Source organism: Chiloscyllium plagiosum, unplaced genomic scaffold (genome assembly GCF_037043375.1).
Source record: "Chiloscyllium plagiosum isolate Xiang-an unplaced genomic scaffold, Cpla_swu_hap1 HiC_scaffold_18, whole genome shotgun sequence".
NCBI lineage: Eukaryota > Metazoa > Chordata > Chondrichthyes > Orectolobiformes > Hemiscylliidae > Chiloscyllium > Chiloscyllium plagiosum.
In genome coordinates, this window is record NW_028270156.1 from 101,569,880 (window position 1) to 101,591,595 (window position 21,716).

The window sequence follows — 21,716 nt, forward strand, 5'->3', positions numbered from 1 at the left end:
CAACTGTGTCCCAGAAATGCATTTCTAATAATTGCACGTACTAATTCGACACTGCAAGCGGTCGGGAATAATTTGAGGAGAGATGCAGGATAGAATAATTAAAGTCAAATGCACTGATGCCGAGGAGACATGACACAATATGTGAGTGTGGAGCTGATGGTGCAAGGCTCAGTGTCAGTGCTATTGGTGCAGCATTTATTTCTCACTGTTCGCAATGACTCACACACCACTGCTGTCAATTCACAACAATGAGCCTGTTCATCTTGGTTTGAAAATCCCTGCGTGTGTATTAACGTGGTTAATGGGACGCGAGAGGAGATGAGCACATCCTCTTTATTCTGTCGGTTTAAAATATGAAAATATCTGTTGGACGCCAATGCAAGAGAATACTATCTTTTTCTGTGCCTTTTCAGTGGGGCATGCTCAGCATTGAAATGTCTGTTTTTTCACAAGCAGAATTTGATTGCCATTCATACTGAGCAACGCTAATACAGAAAACGCGTTTTCGATTCCTGTGATCAAGTGGTTCAGACATTGCACATATGGACGACAAATCTGGCTTTTACCGTGGCGCCGTTGCTTAGCTGGTGAAAGCACCTCCCATCACACTGGTGCCTGCTCATTGTATTGAAAGCTCGTTAATTCTCACAAGTATTGTGTTGCTGATCGAGAAACTCAGTGTCCTGTTTGAATTGCTATATATTCTGATTTCGAGTTCCGGCTTCATTTTCCAGGTTTAAATCCAGTAGTGTATGTTGCTCTTTTTAACGACTATTTTAACCTGGAGATTCTTCTCGCAGTTCCACAAGCACTTCTGCTTCTCATCCTCGTATTCTCATTCCTTCATTCCCAGTTTGGTGGAAATTAAGTGGTGAGGCAGGAGACACTGCAGCATTCCCGGGGAATGTTGTGGTAATGGCACTGACACCACGACATGATCACCCTCAGTCTCTGCTGTCAGCATTCATTTGTTGTACACCAACAGTAAATGCATCCTTGTTCTTCTTCAGCTATCATGTAGTTACTTTCTTTTCCTGTTGGATAAGGAATTCAACTTTAACTTCGAAAGGGTCTTTAGATTTTGAGGAAGAAATGTCTCCTTGCCTCAGGTCGAAGTGACAGACGCATTATCCAGAGAATATGAGACTACTTCGACCGACTCCAGCCAGGCGTCAGAAAGCTTCTCAGCAGTTCGAATCTCAAACTGTCTCTGAATGTCACGCTTTTCAAGAGCAGAAATGGGAAATGAGGGATATGGACAGCCAGAGAATCGGAGAATGTGAAAAAGGCCCAGGAGGATACAGAGACAAATATAGAAAAAACGAAGACACATATTGAGGCAGACACTGAAAGAAACAATTCTCCATTCGGCGTGACTGCTAAATAACAGAAAGCAAAAGGAAATGTAGCCATTAAAACATAGCCTTCCACCAGCTCAGGAAAATGAAAGTAGCATGACAGCTGATTAAGTCCTTTTAAGATTGTAAATTCGACGTTTGTAAGCTCAAGAGTGATTTTGATAAATATCCTGATTCGACAGGTAAGATTATCATTTTCCCAACAGTATAATCTAGAAATCTATAACTAACCTGTTTCCTGTCCACCTAAAAGAAAATCTGTTTCTCTCCACAGATGTTGCCAGGTGTAGCGGGTTTCTCTATCAATTCTCGTTTTTAGTTCAGATTTCCAAAGCCTGCATCTTTTTGATTTTTGATAACCTGGCACAAAACCAAGCATTACCAGGTTCGGACCAGTGGTCAGAAATACTGCTACCACGATATACTTGCACAATAAAACATTCATTCCCTGTCCGAAAATAGAACTAATGCCATAGCAGTTCTAGTTCCAAATCCTAACTACGACATTACACTGAATGAAGACAGACGCTCTTGCACTTAATCTCAATGAAATGGCTTTTCCCTTTCATTTCTGATCAGTTTCACTGCAGATTGTTTTCTACTCGTCTTCAAGTTTTGCAGAATGGAAAAGCCCATTTGGCCCATGGTGCAGTCTATTCCATTCCCTGTTTCCAGCTTTGGTCCATAACCTAATGTGTTCTGATGTTTCCAGTGCAAATGGCAGTGAGGTTCTCGCTTTGATCTTAGATGACACAACAATGGGATTGAAGTTTGACATAGTCACACTGTGTTATTACCCACGTCGTGTCTCCGACAGAAAGAGACACGCAGACACATTCCCCGAGAGTGGCAGAGTTCTCAGGATTTGACCAGCTCCTTGTGCTTCACTTCAGCTGTCCGCTCCAACATGCAAGTTCAACCGCCAAAAGGCAGCTTTTGGTTAAACCAAAGCCAGTTCTACAGACAATGAGAGACGTTGCTCTGAGCTAGAATTTGAAGTGGACGAAAGAAACTGTAAATTCGAAAACCCAAACCCTTCCGTTCCTGACAGACAACAGGAATGGACGAGCACGCTGCATCCTCGCGATTTTAAATGCGAACGGACAATCCCCTAACTCGACGTCAGGCATGTTACCAATTCCGTCACTGACCCAAAAACCAGGTTTGGCTGTGACAGTTTGTCTATAGGTAATGTAAACGTCCACATCAGGGAAGCAGCATTCACAAGGTGAAAAATCAGCAAACATAATCACCGTCACTGTTTCACTTGGAATTCCCCACTCTGTGAACCATTTCTTTTCACTGTACTTTCATATTTGAAGTTTTTTACATTCCAGAGCCTGAACTAATTCAGCGAGAAACCACTGGTCATTTTGAGCCCGTCACCCGGAATGAGGCGAGTTGAACGATGCCTTTCTTGCTGCCAAAACATTAGCGCGGCTCAAAACGAGCTCGTGTTAGCATCAGTCTTTACTTAACTTGTTGCAGTATATCTGCTGAACAACATCAGATTATCACAGCATTGCCTTCTTCACATTGAAACCAAGGGTGATAATATGAACCGACTTGGAAACTTGGAGAGAGAAACACTGCTGACAAAGACAATTATGACGTGAAGAGCAGGCACTAGAGTTTGTACAGGTCCCAGAGGCTACTGCAGTATCAATGGACATCCCTGCATACGAGTCTGATTTTGCATTGCCAAGAACACGCTTTCATTCCCAGTTAGGAGATGTAGATTTAATACTCTTCTTGTGAATTATCCGAATGAAAACTAAATCCTGGCTGCACCCAGGACACACACACGGATCCTGCCAGAACAATTCAGTGATCGATCAGCATCTGTCTGGAAGGACAATGGCAGCAAATACAAGCGAAAGCTATCACAGAAATTACCCCTCCAAGGTTCTCCCGTTTCCCAGTTGAAAATATTTCGCTGTTCCTTCAATGTCACTACGTCTAAACCCTTGCCTCATGCCATTATGCCTGTACCCCGCAACTGAGGACATCCAGGGTTATGCGGAGTAACTCAAAATCTCAATCTCTCGAGTAATTAGGGATTGACGGTGCATCCCATCACATTGAGCAATGACTTTATCCCAGTAATACGTTTCCTAAAGCTGCAGTTTCTAAGGGAACACTTGCAAGCTGTCGGGAATAAGTTGAGAAGTGGAACGGACGAGAGGAAAATGTCAAAGGCAATGATGTCTGGGAGGCATGAGACAGCAAGTGAGTGAGGAGCTGGTGTTGCAACGTTCAATGTCAGTGTCAGTATTTACTGACCACTATTCACTCTGACTCACACACTACTCCTTAACAATTCACCGTAATGAGCCCATTCCTCTTAGTGTGAGTTTACCTTTGCTGATATTAACGCGGTTAAAGTGCCCAAGAGGATAGATGGATCCGCGTTATTCTGTCAGTTTAAACAGTCTAAGTTATCAGTTTACAACAAAAGTAATAAGAGATTGCCTCTTCCTGTGCATTTTCAGTGGAGAATATCCAGCTTTGAACTCTTCTGCATAACCAGAGGCTGTTTTAAATTTACACCGAGTAACTGTGAAACACACACAAAAAGGGTCCGAGTTCCTGTGTTCGAATAGTCAAGTAAATGCACGCATAGTTTTCAATCGTTGAGCTTGGGCACTCCCTCAGCCTTAGTTAGTGAAAGTTCCTGTGAAGAAACAGCCGAATATGGGATCAAATCCTGACATCTCAATGTTTATAGGTTTTTCATGACTTCACCTGTGGTTCTGGTTGTGGTGGGAATTCAAATCAATGACTGGATCGAGGTTATAGTTTAAAGACAGCTCGTTCGACATCTCTGCTACGCTGCCACACAAACACCCGCAACCATGTTTTTCATGATTAGTGTTTCAGCATCGCCTCACTTCAGGCACTTACCCACACACACTTGCAATGGCGAACTTGGCGTAAGTTCGATAATATTTATGAGGATGTTGCAAGGCTTACAGTGTTTGGACTGTAGCGTAAAGCTGAATAGGATGTGAAATTTTTCCATGGAGCTTGAGGGCTGAGGGATGGGCTTACAGAGGTTCATATCAATATGAAGGAGACGGTAGAGTAAATGGTCAATGAATATATCTTCCAATGGCAGGCAAGTTCAAAGCAAGGGAACACTGTTTTAAGGGGAGAGTGGTAAAATTTAAAAGGGATCTGAAGGACATTGTTTTTTTCACACAGAAAGGTTTGCGTGTTTGGAATGAATTGTCAGATTTAGTGGTGGAGTCTGGTATACTCTCAACATTTCAAAGGCATATGGATCTGTATGCAGACAGGAAAGTTGAAAAAGAATAAACGTGAAAATTTGGCAAATAGAGCTCAGCCCCTCTGAGATGCTGCTGTGGCGAACACCAGTTTGAATAGGCACTTATCACTTGGTCAGTGTGTTGGGCTAGTTTTCTGTAAGATGGTTAGATTAGATTCCCTACAGTATGGAAACCGGCCCTTCAGCGTAACTAGGCCACACCGACCCTCCAAAGAGTAACCCACCCAGACCTCGAACTAATGCACTGATCATTATGGGAAAATTAGCATATAAAATTCACCTGCCCTGCACATCTTTGGAGTGTGGGAAGAAACCCACGCAGGCGCAGGGAGAATGTGCAAACTACGCACAGGAATCAAACGTGGAACACTGATGCTGTGAGGCAGCAGTGCTAACCACTGAGCCACGGTGCCGCCCTGAAAGGGGATGAAGAACGCAGCTAGCAACCCCGCAATCTCTCGCATGCAAAGCGAGTACTCTCCCATTTGAGATAACTCCCACAGGCTGCTTCGGTAAAACCAGCAACGAATCATTTTTTTCTGGTCTTAGGCTGCCAATGACCATTCTTCTTGACACATTCCTAACTTCTCAGTGGGAGATTTTGGCAGCGGAAAATACCTCACAATTCATGTTGCTCGCGCAGCTCTCCAGCGAAACCAAACACCTGACAACTCATGAACAGAAGCAGAACTGACAAAGAGAACCTATTTTCAGACACATGGGCTCATGAATGCTGTCTGACAGGCAGAGCGAGTCGTCTGGGTCATGAGCTGCTCACACAAATTGCAGCGAGGCAATTCCAAATGGTGCTTTCAACGTACTGGCGCCTTAGTGCACCAATACTTCCAGGAAAGTGCTCAAGTAACATGAATCAGAACTGACTAAGAATGAACCATGAAAAGTGAAGATTACCAATTACAGTCTCGATTAGATGAGGTTAACAATTGGGCTGATGTCTCCACCGGATCGAGAGGACCAATCACCAGCTTCTCTCATCAGGACAGAAATTAGGGAAATTAGGGAAAAGTAACCAAGTTTCACATCGCAATTTCCCTCCTTTTCGCAACAACAACAGAAAACTGCGAGCAGATTCAATGTAGAACCTAATTTCACATAAACAGGGAAATAAATATCTCCATTCACTTTCAGAGAAATGGTGAAAAATGCAAATTGTCTGGAATATGAATGATTGGCGCAGCCTGTTTTTGAGTTGCATATTATGCTGGTGGCCTTTCGAGCTGGAGGGGAACGTGACAACTACAGCAGAAGGGGAAAACATGGGCACTGACATGTTGGTTGTTTTCTGCTGTGCCACAGCACAGCCGGGTCAGAAGAAATGACTGCTTTTTTTTCTGTTCAACTTTAACAAAACTCATCCCTGAAAAACGTTGCCAGCTTAATCCATTAGCACACGTGGCCGCGCAGGGATGCAAACACAAGACTTCTTAAGAAGTGGAATCTGAAATCAGAGTCTCAGGTTGCTCAGCCACGCGAGCACACAGGCCAAAACCGGAAACCCAAGAGCATGTACCTGATGATACCCTGCAGCATACTCACAGCAACTGCACCAGTTCTGCAGAATAAGCGGTGGGAAGGAATTGCTCTATCTGAGCGGTCGTGCTTGTTGTTCTCATCAGCAAATCTGGCTTTGAAGTTGCGAGCCCATACCTGCTACCATGCTGAAACGGAATGCAATTCCGATTAGTCGCTGTGTGAAACTTTGTTCATTTTCTCTCCTCAGATAAAGTGATCACTGGAGATGATGAATTCTGCTCCTGCCAGAAACGCCGACTCTCCTGCTGCTCAGGTGAACTGAAAAACTGGTTTAGCACTGGAATCCGAGAATGGCAGAACACGTAGCAAGATTATTCGAAACCCAGAGCCAATAAGAGTTCCAACTTTCCTTTTCTTTCTCCATAATAGTGCATTATCCAGCAGAGCCATGAGCAACTGCCACCTGGCTGCAAGCTGAGTTGGAAACCTATGTGGCAATCAAGGACATGCGACTCACTTATTGTCGGTAAATCAAACACTTCTCACTTTGAGGTGTACAAAAATAGTTTCTATACATATTCAGGGAAGGTCAAAGGCGATCTCAGATGTGAAAGGGGTGGTCACTGTTCGTGATTGCTCTTTGTTCGAGTTGTGAAAAGGTTTCCCGCTTTAGTCTCATTCACGTTTCTTGTTGATGACTGAATTAGACAGAAGGTGTTTCACCAGAGCTGCACTTGACTTGCATTCCTCTCCCTCGCTGTCATACTTTCCTGGAACTCTGTGAGAACAAGAAAACAAAATACATACTGCCTCATTCGGCAGCCTGTCTGTGATTTCCTCATTTTCAGTTACAACATGACTTTGACTTCAGTCCACACGGTAATATTAGTAACAGCATGAGAACAAGAGTCGATAGTACATCTGTGCCTGTAAATCTTTTCATTCCTGTTGTTGACTGAATGAACTGTGTCCGTGTCTGCTGCTTCGAAACTCGAATATGTGAACTGCTCCAACTATGATTGTGGATTTCTGGTTTTGGTTGACACAGGTTGAGAAACGCCAGACAGCGTTCAAATGAAGCTTTCAGAGCACATTTTCGGATGCATTTGACAGAGACTAACATCATGAATCCAGTGTTCGCTGTGACAGAAGGAAATGAATGCTCTCCTTGTTAATGATCCAGGCCACCTTCGCATGTAAAGCAAATGCGGTACTGTTGTTACAGAAAGGATCAGTGCCCAGTAACTGTGTCCTTAAAGAGGACATGATTGAAAAAATTAAGAAAACCATGTTGAAATATCCAGGAAATATTGACTGAAAAGGCGCAGACAATTTTCCCTGCAGCGCCAAGACAGAGGAATATATGTAACGGCACTCTTAAACAGGATGGCCAGCAGTGATATAGACATCGCCACATATGAAGGACCACTGCAAATATAAATTTGAAAATGACTTTCACGCAGCAGGTATTCGGAATTATATTCTTTTCACCGCTACAGTCGTATTGGGCGAGTAAATTCAAAACAAGGTTTGCTGATAAGAATGCAATAAAACCCCATCGATCATGATATGAAAGATTGTCGTCCGTAAAGAGGGAACAAAAATGTTTCTTATCAGCTTAGTACTGGGCCGCTTTCGGACAAATTGACACTGCTACTCTCCAGAAAAGATCAGGGCCCGCGGCATGCACTCTTAGAAATATTGACCATCAGTGCTGGAAACATCCCTGCATATTCAGAACAAGGAAGAATACGTATCGAATAAAAGCGTAGATGGCAATTAATTGGACTTGTATTCCCATTCACCACAACAGCTAGAATGTGCAGGGATATACAGAGTAAGGTTTACTGACCAGGTCAGAAAGCATTTACCTACACATATCTTGACACACAAGCCTATCTTTCTTTCTGTCCATTTTTGTTTGAAGCGATCCTTTCCGTAGGAGATGATGATTACTGCTCCCCCGCAGGATCACAGTGGGGCCAGAGACCCAATCGAGCTGCTCAGAACAGTTCGTGTTTGCCGAGAATCACTGAAACTGAGATTGATGACACGTAGACACGGTGTAACAGCTGCCAACACATCTGGAGGGTTTTGGGACGGATTAGGACGCACTCTGGGAAAAAGACTGGATCCTAAGACTGGGGAGTAAGTGTTCAGGGAAAGGACTGGAGAATGGGGTTAAGAACGATATTAACCAAGATCGAATGGTGGAGCAGACTAGATATTCTGAAAGCGCTAACCGCTCCTATGTCTTCCAATTTCTTGGCCATCTGGTATCTAAGGAAATAGAAACAGGGTTATTTGTTCAGTTGGAAGTCCTGGGCAAAGTGAGAGATAGAACAAGCATGATACAGTTTTAGAGATTGGGAAAATGTTTGGAGAGGAAGCAATAAAAGTGAAGCTGAATATAAAGTTTGAAGTCAGGACATATTCAATAAAAAAGAAGTTTGTAGAAAGGCAGAGGGACATGAAGATGGAAAAAGAAGTGTCACCAGTCCCGAAATCCCATTCGGTTTTCATTTTCAAGATGCGACCGGACCTGCTGAGATTTTCCAGCAATGTCATTTGTTGATTCTGAAACAGAAGATGGGAGTGATCCTGGACTAATCAGCTCTCCCATGTTCTGGGAATATTTGACTTACCCGTTCGATCAGATCAGGTCTGTCCCACACTGAAACCTCAGAATCCTTCCCCACCTCCATCCTCGTTACTGGCAATAAACTGTTCATTACATAAACTTACATGAGCACACAACAAGAACAATTGCAAAATGTACAGGGAGAGCTCCGTTCCGTTCCATCAGCACATTCTGAATCAGTTAATTGTTGTTCAGGACCCATGAGACATTAAGATGTCTCTGTCAGACCACTAACAAATGGGCATTCGCGTTCTGTGTCTTTGAACACTTTGATTGGTGCACGGATGTAGTGGAATTTCACGTTTTGAAATGGACATCATTCATAGTATTTTCAGCTGCACTGATAAAGTTGTCTCTGGCGCATCCAGTAAAGTGCAGACAGTTTTCACTCAGAAACCGACATGTGATCAAAGCAGGAGCACAGATGTGTCAACAAAAGCAACAAGAATGCTCCACCAGCGTTAGCTTGCAATTCTGCATGTGGAACGAAGAGTTGGAACTCTATTAAACAGTGAAAACGCCTATTATGGGATTTGGACGCACGGCTCTCTGATTAAACAACTCACATTGCACCGAACTGAGATATCCAGGCTTCGCACACGATGAATTAGTTTACTATTTCATTCTGAGCATAATTCACCTGGCTCAGCAATTTGCAAAGGTCCAGCTCATTCCTCCCAATCACAAATAACATAATTCACATCTTTCACTTTTGTTATTTCTTCAAAACATTACAATCCATTTAAAACTTGTTCCGGCATTTAAGATTCAACCCGAATATTTTCATATGAAGTGATTTCCAGTCACTCTGGCAGACAGTAAATCAATCGGAAAATTACCTTAGGAAACCCAATCATTTCTGTTTACAGTATTGGGAATTTCCCATCTGCTGACGAGACAGAGTCCTCACAATCAACATTTTCTTTGTTCTTCCTGCCTAAAACGTTTACCACTTCTTATTTTCAAGACAGGAGTTTTGTTTATACCACGTTCCAAGAACAGGAACAAACTTCCAATCTCCTGAAGCCGTATCCAATTTAAAATGGAAGCTTTTTTCCTTTCCCACGGGAAGAGCAGTTAATGAGAAAGGAGTTTCCACGAGCAGTGTCCAAGGGTTTGGCAGGAAGCCCTGATTGAAGCTGCAGTGGCCGCTTTTAGTTGGCATCGGAGGATTGGAGAACATCGTGTCATATTCTGCTGCATGTAAACGTCTTGTTCCCTGTGGACTCGGGGTGAATCATGGATGAGTTTTCGGAACAACACTGCCTTCCAGTCTCTGGCCATCTGCTATCTAAGGAAATAGAAAAGAGTTGTTTGTTCAGTTCGAAGCCCTATCGCAATGTGAAAGATGGAACAGTTCTGATACAAAATCGGAGACTGGGAAAATGGTTGGAGAGGAAGTAATAAAAGCTGAATATAAAGTTGGAAGTCAGGAGACATTCAATAAAAAGGAATAGTGTGCAAAAGCAGGTGGAGATGGACATGGAAAAGAAGTGTCACTAGTCCCGAAGTCTTAAATCGATTTATATTTCCAAGATGCTACCAGACCTGCTGAGATTTTCCAGTAATTTATTTGTTGGTTTAGTAAGAGAAGATGGCAGTGATCCTGGACCAAACAGCTCTGCCGTGCTCTGGGGATATTTTGACTTCCTGTTTTTATGTCCCACACTGAAACCTCACGATCCTGCCGCACCTCCACCCTCGTTACTGACAATATACTGTTCATTATGTTAAACACAAGAAGAACACTTGCAAAACGTTGAGGGAGAGTTCCCTTCGGTTTCCATCAGAACAATCTGAATCACTGAAAATTGGTTCAGGACCCATGTGACATTGATCCGTCTCTGTCAGTGGCAAGTGGCCATTCGCTTTCCGTGCCTTTGAACACTTTGGGTTGTGCACGGTTGGTTTTGAACCTCATGTTTTGAAACGGACATCATTCGTTGTATTTTCGGCTGCACTGATAAGTTGTCTCTGGCGCCTCCAGTAAAATGGAAACAGTGTTCACTCAGAAACCGACGTGTGATCAAAAGCAGGCGGACAATGAAAGCAGCAAGAACATTCCCCTGCGATGGGTTGCAATACTGCACGTGGAACGGAGAGCCGGAATTGTATTAAGCAGTGAAAGCGCCCATTGTGAGACTTGCACCCACCACCCTCAGATTAAGCATCTCACACTGCACCGACTGAGCTAACCAAGCATGGTGCACTGTGGATTAGTTTGCTATGACATTGCGAGCATAATTCATCAGCAATTTGTTAGGATCCAGTTCATTTCTCCTAATCACAAAAATATCATTCACACCTTTCACTTCAGTTATTCCTTCAAAGCATTACAATAAATTCAGCACTTGTCCCGGGATTTAAGGTTCAGCCCTAATATCTTCATATTTTTACCCTCACCTCTATGTCGCTGATGTGATTTCCAATCACTCTGGCTGACAGTAAATCAGTCGGGAAATTACCTAAGGAAACCCAATCATTTTTACAGTGTTGGGCATTTCCCGTCTGCCGACGAGACAGAGTCGTCTGAATCAAATCTTTCTTTGTTCTTTCTACCTAAAACCTTTACCACTTCTTATTTTCAAGTCAGGAGTTTTATTTCTAACATGTTTCAAGGACTGGAGCGACATTCCAATGTCCTGAAGCCCTTTTCAATTTAAAGTGAAAGTTTTGCTCCTTTCACACGGAAAGAGCTGTTACGAAGGAAGGAGTTTCCACGAGTTGTTTCCCATGGCTTGGCAGAAAGTCGCTGATTGAAGCTGCAGTGACTGCTTTCTGTTGGCATCGGGAGCTTGGAGAAAGTGATGTCGTATTCTGCTGCGTGTAAACGTCTCACTCCCTGCGGACTTGGGGTGAATCATGGATGAGTTTTCCCAGTTACAATGTCAATATATGGTCGGGGTAAATGCTTGTGCTGAAATATTTGAGGCTTATTCGCTGGGTGGGCTCGAACCACCAACATTTCAGCCAACTGCGCTGACCATTTGAGATACAGAAACTGGTAACGCAGATATCCAAAAGCAACGCTATCGACGGGATATCAGCATTTGTCGGACAGCAGGAACTTGTGTTGTTTTCAGGGACGGTCGCTGATTTTATCACCGAGAGGGTAAGCATACTGAGGAGCTGCAAACACTCAAATTAAAAGGCATCCACCCATGCGCACTGCACTCACAGAAATCTCCACATAGGAGCTCACTTACGATGCTGGTATTTGAAGCCACGATTCGATCGAAACTGAAGCTTAAAATCCAGCATATTAGACCGCTCGACCACGCTGCCACACAGAAGCCATCGCTCAGATTTGTTTTGACTAGTGTTTCAGCATCGATTCACTTCAGGCACTTAGATCTCGCAAATTCTGTAATGAAATTGGCGTAATTTAAGAAGAAAGACCAAAGAAAATGTACAGACAAGGAACAGGCCCTTCATCCATTCAAGCCTGAGCCGATCCAAATCTACTGTTTAAATCTGTCACCCAATTCCTAAGCATCTGTATTCCTCTGCTCCCCACCTACTCATGCATCTGTCCAGACGCATCTTAAATGTATCTACCGTGATTACCGCTCCCGTCTCTGCTGGGAACGCGTTCCAGACACCCACCACCCGCTGCGTCAAGTAGTTGCCGCGTGTATCCCTCTTAAACTTTTCACCTCTCACCTTGAATGCGTGACCTCTCGGTATTTAATCCTTCACCTGGGAAATAAAACTTTTCTCTATCTACCCTGTCTGTACCCTTCATAATTTTGTAAACCTCAAAAAGGTCCCCCTCAAACTCCTTTTTTCTAATGAAAACAAACCTAACCTACTCAACCTCTGTTCCTAGATTGCACCTTCCATACGAGGCAGCATCCACTTAAACCTTTTACGCGCCCTCTCCAAAGCGTTCACATCCTTTTGGTAATGTGACGACCAGAAATTTACACAGTATTCTAAGTGTGGCCAGACCAATGTATTGTTCAATTTTAACATGACTTGCCAGCCATTTTATTCAATACCCCCTTCCAATAAAGCCAAGCATACTATATGCCTGCTTGACCACTCTATACACCTGTGCAGCAACCTTCAGTGTATAATGGACCTGCACTCACAGATCTCTCTGTCCATCAACTTTTTTCCCCAAGCTCTTCCGTTCATTGTATAACCCCAGCTAGAATTAGACTGACTGAAATGCGTCAACTCATAGTTGTCTGTTTTGAACTCCAGCTGCCACTTTCCCGCCCAACTTTCCAGTATATATCTCTCCTCCTGTATTCTTTAACAGTCACTTCTCCTTTGTGCTAGTCCAGAAATCTTCGTGTCATCTGCAAACTTTCTGATCATTCCAACAGTGCTCTCTTCCAGATCATTTATGTATATCACAAACAACAGTGGCCACAACACTGACCCCTGTGGAGCACTACTGGTCATCTTTCTCCATTTCCAGAAACTCCATTCAACTGCCATTCTCTGTATCCTATTGCTCAACTAATTCTTTATCCACCTGTCTAGAACACCCTGCACACCATATTACTTTACGTTCTGTATTTGGTTACCATGGGGAACCTTACCTAACTCCATACTGTAGTGCATGTATATGACATCAACAGCCTTTCCTTCATCTATCAACTTGGGCACTACCACGAAAAACTCTGTGCCTCTCACTGATATGCACATTGTTTTCTAAATATGAATAGATCATATCCCTCAGTACCTTCTCCAGCAACTTTCCCAACACTGATGTTAGGCCCATTGTTCTGTAGTTATCCGGAATATCCCTACTATCCTTCTTGTGCAGGGGACAATATGAGCAACGTTCCAGTCGGCCAGAACCTCACCTGTGATGAAGGATGCCACGAAGATATCTGTCAGGGCCCCAGCTATTTCCTCTTTCACCTCACTCAGGAACCAGGGATAGATCCCATCCGTTCCTGGGGATTTGTCCACAGTAATTACCCCTAGCCTGCCCAATACAGCTTCCCTACTTATGTCAACATGATCCAGACTAATCAAATGTTTTACTCTAGACACAACATTCATCATGTTCCTCTCCTCAGTGAACACTGATGCAAAATAATCATTCAGAATCATACCCACTTTCTCAGTTTCGACATACAGCCTGCCTTCATTTTCCTTCAGTGGACCAATCCTTTCTCTGATTACCCGTTTGCTTCTTATAAATGAATAATAGGCTTTAGGATTCTCCTTAATTGTGCTAGCGTGAAGTTGTTTCATGACCCCTTTTAACCCCCTTCATTCCTTGTTTAAGAATTGTCCTACTCTTCCCATGTTCCTCCAGGGACCATTATGTTATTGGCTGCCGAGGCGTTATGTATGCTTCCCTGTTCCTCTTGGCGAGTCGTACAATTGTCCTGTCATCAACAGTTCACGAATATTGCCTTCCAAATCCTTTGCCTTCAAAGGGACATGCCTACCCTGCACTATATTTAACCTATCTTTGAAAGCCTGCCACATATGAACTGTGGACTTTCCTACAAAAGCTGTGTCCAATCCACATTTCCGACCTCCTGCATAATTTTGATATAATTCGCTTTGGCCCAGTTTAGTACTCTTTCCTCATGACCACTCTCATCTTTGTCAATGAGTATTCTAACACTTACAGAATATTGTACACTTCCCAAAGAAATCACCCACGGCAACTGCTATCGCCAGCCCTGGCTTATTCCCCAATATTAGTTCCAATATGGCCTATTCCCTCGTCGGACTATTGATATACCACTCCAGAAAACTCACCTGGAGGCTTCTTACAAATGGTATCCCATCCAGACCTCTGACGCTACGAGTATCCCGGTCAATGTTGGGAAAACGGAAATCTCCAATCAACACAAAATTATTGTCTCTACGTCTTTCCATGGTCTGTTTAACTGTTTTTTATTACACCTCACGCTCACTGTAATACAGCCCCATAAATCTAACCGCACCCTTCTTATTTCACTGCTCCATCCATAGTGTCTCACAACCCAAGCCAGACATGGTGTCCTCCTTTCGCACAGCCTTGATATCATCCCTGACCAGCAATGCAACTCCTTCCCCTTTTACTTCCCTCCCTGTCCCGTCTGAAGCGTCTATATCCTAGAACATTTGGTTGCCAACCATGCCCTTCCTTCAACTAAATCTCTGTGATCGCAATAACGTCATATTCCCAGGCACCAACCTATGCCCTAAGTTCATCTATCTATACTCCATGCATTAAAGTAGATGCATTTCAGGCCACCAGTTCTTTTGCATTCATCTGTTCTCTGCCTACTCCTCGCATTTTTAATGCTATCTTCCAGATTCTGAGCGTTTCCAGTTTCCACCTCACTGCCGACTTGTTTAATCTTGTGGTTCCCAGCCCCCTGCCACATTAGTATAAAACCTCCCCAACAGCAGTAGCAAAACCTCCCGAAAGGATATTCGTTCCCGTCTGGTTCAGCTGCAGACCGTCAAATTTCTTATAGTCCCACATTCCCCAGAACTGGTCGCAAAATCCAACAAATCTGAAACCCGCCCTGCAGCACAAATCCTCAAGTTACGTGTTCATCGTGCCTTTTTTTAATTCATTTCTACGCTGGCAGTCACATGGCACCGGCAGTAATCCCGAGATTACTACCTTTGAGGTCCTCCTCTTTAATTTCTCTCCTAGCTCCCTGAACTAACCCTGCAGGTCCTCATCTCGACTTTTTTTTTTCGTTGGTGCCTGTATGCACCAAGATAACTGACTGTTCACGATCCACTTTTCGAATGCTCTTCAGCCGATGGGCGACATCCCTCGCTGGAGCATCTGGGAGGCAACATAATTCTCCAGAATTGCTGATGCTCCACAGTGAGTCCACCCGCCGTTCCAGAGTGACCACGCGGTCAAACAAGTGCTGCAGCTGGACACACTTCTTGCAAGTGTAAGTTTAGAAAACCTTTACAAGGATTTGCAAGGTTTGCACTGCTTGGACGTGAGAACGAAACTGAATAGGCTTCGTCAGATTCCCAGGAGCTTCAGTGCTTAGATATGGCCTCACAGAAGCTTATAAAATTACGAGGAAGACAGACAAAGGAAATAGTCAGGGAGCACTTTTTCACAAGACACGACAGTTCAAATCTACATAGCAAACGTTTAATGCGAGAGAGGAAACATTTAAAAGGGATGTGAGGGACACATGTTTTTCACACAGAACTTTTGTTGGTGTGGAATGAATTGCCACGTTTAGTGGCACTCACAACATTTCAAAGGCATCTGAATGGGTGTATAGACAGGAACACCTCAGAGAGATAAGGCACAAATATTGGCAGATATGTATGGATTAATTTCGGTTATCTGTTGAGCAAGGGCAAGTTGGATCGCGGGAGTTGTTTCCATGCTCGACAACTTTGAGATGCTCCAGCCACCGGCAACGGTTTGAATACACCATTTGCAAAAAAACGCATGATGTTTGTTACTCAGTCAGCGAGTTTGGCCATTTTGTTTGGAGGGTGGATGGGCCCAACCGATCCAGAGATGAAGGTTTTCCGGATATTTGCTTCCAATTACCATTCTTCTTGACACTTTCCCAAGTTCGCCATCAAAGATTTTGGTTGAAGAAAAATACCTCCAATATCGCATTACCCACTTTGCTCTCCAGCGAATCCAAAAGCTGACAGCCCTTAACGTGGAACAGAATTAAAACTGAAAAGGCAGTACCATGATCATATAAAAAAAGAACAACAACGAACCATTAAAAGTGAACATTTCAAATTATATCCGTGATTAAATTAGACCATCAATGCGCCGTTGCCCCCATCTGATCGAGAGAGCCAATCACATTTCTGCCTCACCAGGACAGTAATGAAGAAAATGAAGGTATAGCAACGTTTCACGTCGCGATTGCCCACCTTTTCTCCACAGCATCAAAAAACGGCGAACAGCTTCAATGCAGGATCTTATTTCGAAATAACGGTGAAATAACTATGTCTATTCACTTTCAGAGTAAACGGGGAACAACACAAGTTGTCTGGAATATGAATAACCAACATAGACTACTTGGGTCCCAGATTCTACTGATGCACAGACTTTCACATGAAAAGGTACCTTGGGTGATTGCCCTACACCCAGAAATTTTCTGGCTGGCCTTCTGTTTGCCCTGTCACATTAAACTTGTGCTGCTCTAATCGAATTTGTAGTTCTTGCCATTTGTCTGTATTGCTACTAGCGATAGCTGGTCGTGGCAACTCGTGACTGCCACATACATTCTTTGCTAAAATTGGATTGTCCCGCAACGTGATTCGCAGTGCACGAACTTCGCAACGAGGATATGCCACGCGGCAAGTTAAAAAGCACGCTTCCATTTATTAAAGTAAGTTTCTGGGAACTGACAACCTGAGTCCACCTTACACTCGGTATTATGACAACACATAAACCAACAGCCTCTCTCAGAGACAAGTTACCAATGCTCATCTTGTGCCGGACAAACATATTTGACAAGATTGCACGCAGGGACTGCACAGAAAACTATAGAGGAGAAGCAGACAGACGACTATCGAGCTGTATTCATACAGTTCTGTTACCCTGTAAACCCCATGCACAGCTGTTCCTTGCAGGTACACACAGGGCACTAAGTGTCTCTGACTCCGGGACTTGGAACTCGGATTATATGACCGTCTGCAGCACTGGTTACTTCCTTGTGTGAGGTAACTCCCGATGGAACATATGTAAAACATGATAGCTCATTGGGAAATACGTCCAAAATAGTACCCAAGAGATGTATTTCTCTTGTGCTTCAGGTCCAAGAACACTCAGATCAATAGCTCCCTTGCTTACCTCTGCTGGTCATGTTCGCAAAGAGATCTAGCAAATTACCATGTTTGATTTTCCTTTCAATCAACAATTTTGACTCAGTTTGGCTGCAAATATCTTTTTCTAACTTTGTGCTTTTCTTCTTTTACTTTGGTGTCTCGCACCTTACAAATGACAGCAGAGTTAGGTGAGGAGATGGAAGCACTTAGCCCATCAAGTCAGCCACAGCTTTCAATGAGATCACGGCTGATTTGGTTAATGCTCAACTCTGCTTTTTAGTCAGTACTCATGGCCGAGTGGTTAAGGTGATAGGTTAAAAATCCACTGGGGTTTCCCCGCGGAGGTCCGAATCCAGCTGACTCCGCTATGAATGACTTGCTGTTGGGCGAATTTTCGCTCAAAGTTCAAAAAACCTATTTGTGCAAACCAGGCCGGTAATTTAATTAGACTTTGGAACTCGAGTTCTTCATCAGAAATGTTCCATATTTAAAACATTATCTCTGTTTCTCTTTCCAGATACACTGCTCGACACATCGGGTTTCTGCAGCTGTTATTGAACGTCCTGAGCAGAAGTGCTGCTTTTCATTAGATTCCTTTAATCCCTGTCCACTGTTCTCTGACTCGGGTCAGTGGCAACACTTCCTCCTGCTCGTCAAAGTGCTCATTCCCCACCGCTCCCTCTCCATCATTAGAAACAACCGCAGGAAATCGCCACTTAACCATCTTTGTTCCAAAGTGAAACTCACCAGCCTCGGGAATCTCTCCACCAAACGGGACTTCTCATCCCTGGACATGGTGCAGACCAGTGGTTTCCGAAGCTTTACTGTGAAAATATTGTCAATTGGCAGTTGGAAAAATGTTAAGTAGGCAAACCAATCCAGACACCAGATTTGGGAATCTTGAGAAACTCTTTGGGAAGTGGGATCAGAGGAGAATGCAGAAGGGTGAGTTGTCGGACCGAGTAGAGGCCAGAATATTGACTCTGATGTTGCCGGGACAGGAACTGGTCTGAGACATTGAAAAAATTCTCAGCCCTGTACATGGGGAATACAAACTTCATCTGGACTCAGCGACAATGAAAATCTCTAGAACACACAAGGCACTGAGAGGCAAAAAAGGAGATTATCCCTGATGGAGGTGAGCTGGTTCCCAGTGCCATGGATGTGTCTGTCTTGGGGGTATCAGACTGTTAAAATGTCTCCATAATGAATGGTTCAGTCTTTCATTTGGAAAAGTAAAACTGATAGAGGACAGTAGTCGTTCAGTGAATGGCACATTGAATTTGGAATTCAGTCACGGACTGCTTTAGAGTATCTTCGAATTTGTTAGGTTGGAAGTTTCAGCGCATTCGACCGTTAACTGAAACGTCCTTGAGGAACATAGTACAGAATCATTCCGTTGAATTCGCAGGATCGAGTATTGACTGATGGGGCCACAGCAGGCGGCAGGACGTGGTAACACGAAATACAAATGCGCTGGGCTCAAACACAAGAAGCATGCTCTTTCGGTATGGTGGATCAACAATACAACATTTTAAAGAAGTTTAAGCAACGATCCTTCAATGTACAGGACATGCAACGCCAGGATTTGACACCATACTAGTCTCGTTCTTACCAGGCGCTTTAACTAATTCATCAACGGTGTCAGCGCAGACAATGCTGTTCATATCCATATGTATATTTAATTAGCTGTTCAATCACAGTAACTTGGACATTTGTTACTTTATGAAAGTTGCTTCATAAGAATTTAAACTAACCTCCGCAGATACAGAAAAGAAACGTTCACACCTGGACATTCTCCGGTTGAAATGCACAGAAAGAGCCAATCTCGTATTGCGTTCATTTCATACTGATATATTCATCTGTTTAAGCCGACAGGATAAAGAAGATATGTTCATCCTCTCGGGGCCCATTAACCACGTTAATATGCACAGAGGGAATACAACGCAAAGAGAACAGTATCATTGTCGTGAATTGATCAGCAGTGTTGTGTAAGTCAGTGTAAACAGTGGCCAGTATCGGCTGACACATTAATGCCAACAGTGAGCCTTGCATCACCACTTCCTCTCTCACTTACAGCCTCACGCCCTCCAGTCATCATTGCCTTTCACTTTACTCAAACGCCCTGCTCCACTACTCCCTTCTCCCGATCGCTTGCGGGCGTCCACATAGAACCTGCAGATGTTCGAAACTCATTAGTGGCGTATAGACGTCACTCAATGGCTTTGGATTCACTGCTCATCCCTAATTACTCCAGTGATTGAGATGATGAGCTACCGTACAGAACCTTGAGTGAACTTAACATAGAGGTACAGCCAAAATGCTGTTAGCGAGGGAGTTCCAGGATTTAGGAATAGCCAGATACTTCCAACTCAGAAAGGCGAGATCCCTGATAGGTGATTTGCGGTCACAGTTTTCTCTTGTTTCTGCTGCTACTGTCCTTAGAGATAGATGTAAACAATCACAGGATTGATTCTGGCAACCAAAATAAAAACCCTGCATCTACTGTCGTTTGTGGAAGTGAGTTCCAAACCTCTCCCAAATATTGTGTGTAGAAGTGCTCACTAACATCTGTCCTGAATACTCTGAACCTCATTTTCAGACTCATTGCAGAATCCACAGCGAACTGAAACAGTTTATCGCTTCATTTTAGTGTCTTGCATTACTTCTCTCAGGTCACCACTTAACATTCAAAGTTGTCGCAAAAACAGGCTTCATTTGTATATCAGAAACAGAAATGGCTCAGCATGTCTTACATCATCTGTGGGATAGCAAGAGTCAAGGTTTCACTTCCGTTTACAATTCTTTGCAACTGACTTGCCTGATTTCTTATCATACCTACAAACGGTATGAACCCGGAACGGATGACAGAACACAGAGATTAGGGAGTTCTGCATTTGCAGTGACATCGGGAGTCTCTATCACTGGAGAATTGTAAGGAGACTACTGCTCAGTGAACTGATATCGCACTTCCTGTGTCTAAATAAGGAAACCTGTCAGTGAATTAGAGACTTTATTGTTCAAAAGTTAAAACCAAACAGCAGATCAGCAGCAGACTAAAATAAGTGAAATTGTCATAATGCCTTATATGGAACGCCAATGAAGACCAGGATAGTGAGGATCACCTTCTCCACATGTTTGAATTGTTTGATGCAGTTTTCTGTGCGACGTTTTCTCTCCCTTCAGGCAACTGACAAGCTCCCTGTTTGAAAATCTGAGTTGATGCATCACCAAAAGTGTTTCATGGTACTGTGTATAAGCAGCTTATGGAGACTGAGACTGTAGAATTACTCACATTTTTTTTGTTTTTTATTCAAATTTCTGAGAAATGAAGAAGCTTAATAGCAAGCTTAATCCCAGTTTTGGAGTAGCATTGCTCATCAGTACATGATAATCAGCTCACGTGAAGATATTCCAGAATTGATATCAGTGACCTAATTCAAACCCTGCAACGATAGATGCCATGAATTCTAAGTTGAAATTCTATGTCTAATGCCTTTAACCCATTACAACTTACCATGGAAAATCTCTTCCGAGTCGCCTCTACCCCTGAGGGAAGTAAAGCTGCTATTCTTATTTGCTCCAAGATACATGTGACTCCAGACGCACAGAAACTGGATTGGTTGTTGCAGGTCAGTTATCTAAACTCCAGGACCTCACTTCAGGAATTATTCAAGGTTCTGTTCTTTAATAAATGTCCAGAGATCAGCCGCATTCTTACTTCCTCAACTCCTGAAGCATTTCATTTCACAATGCAGCAGAATTCTGGCAATGTGAAGGCCTGAGCAGACAAGTGATATGAATTTCACACATCCTGATTAAGATAATCTAATCAACACCTCTGGAAATTCAATGGTGTTGCCATTACCTAGTCTTCAACGATCAACAATCTGGGAGTTACTATTAACCCCAAAATGAACTGTCCTCCCTACATAAATAATGTGGCTACAAGAGTAGGCCATATGGCAAGAAAACTGCCATCAGTCATGGGCTTTCTGACTCCAATCGCTTCTCTCATACCGAGAAGGCTCACGTCAAGTGTGCGATGGAATACTCCCCGATTGCCTGAACAAATATATCGACAACATACCTCAAGATGTTGGACAGCGCCATTATGAAACATTCGTACAAAAGGATAATGCTGCGGACATTTAATAACTGAAATGAAAGCAGAAAGTGCTGGAGA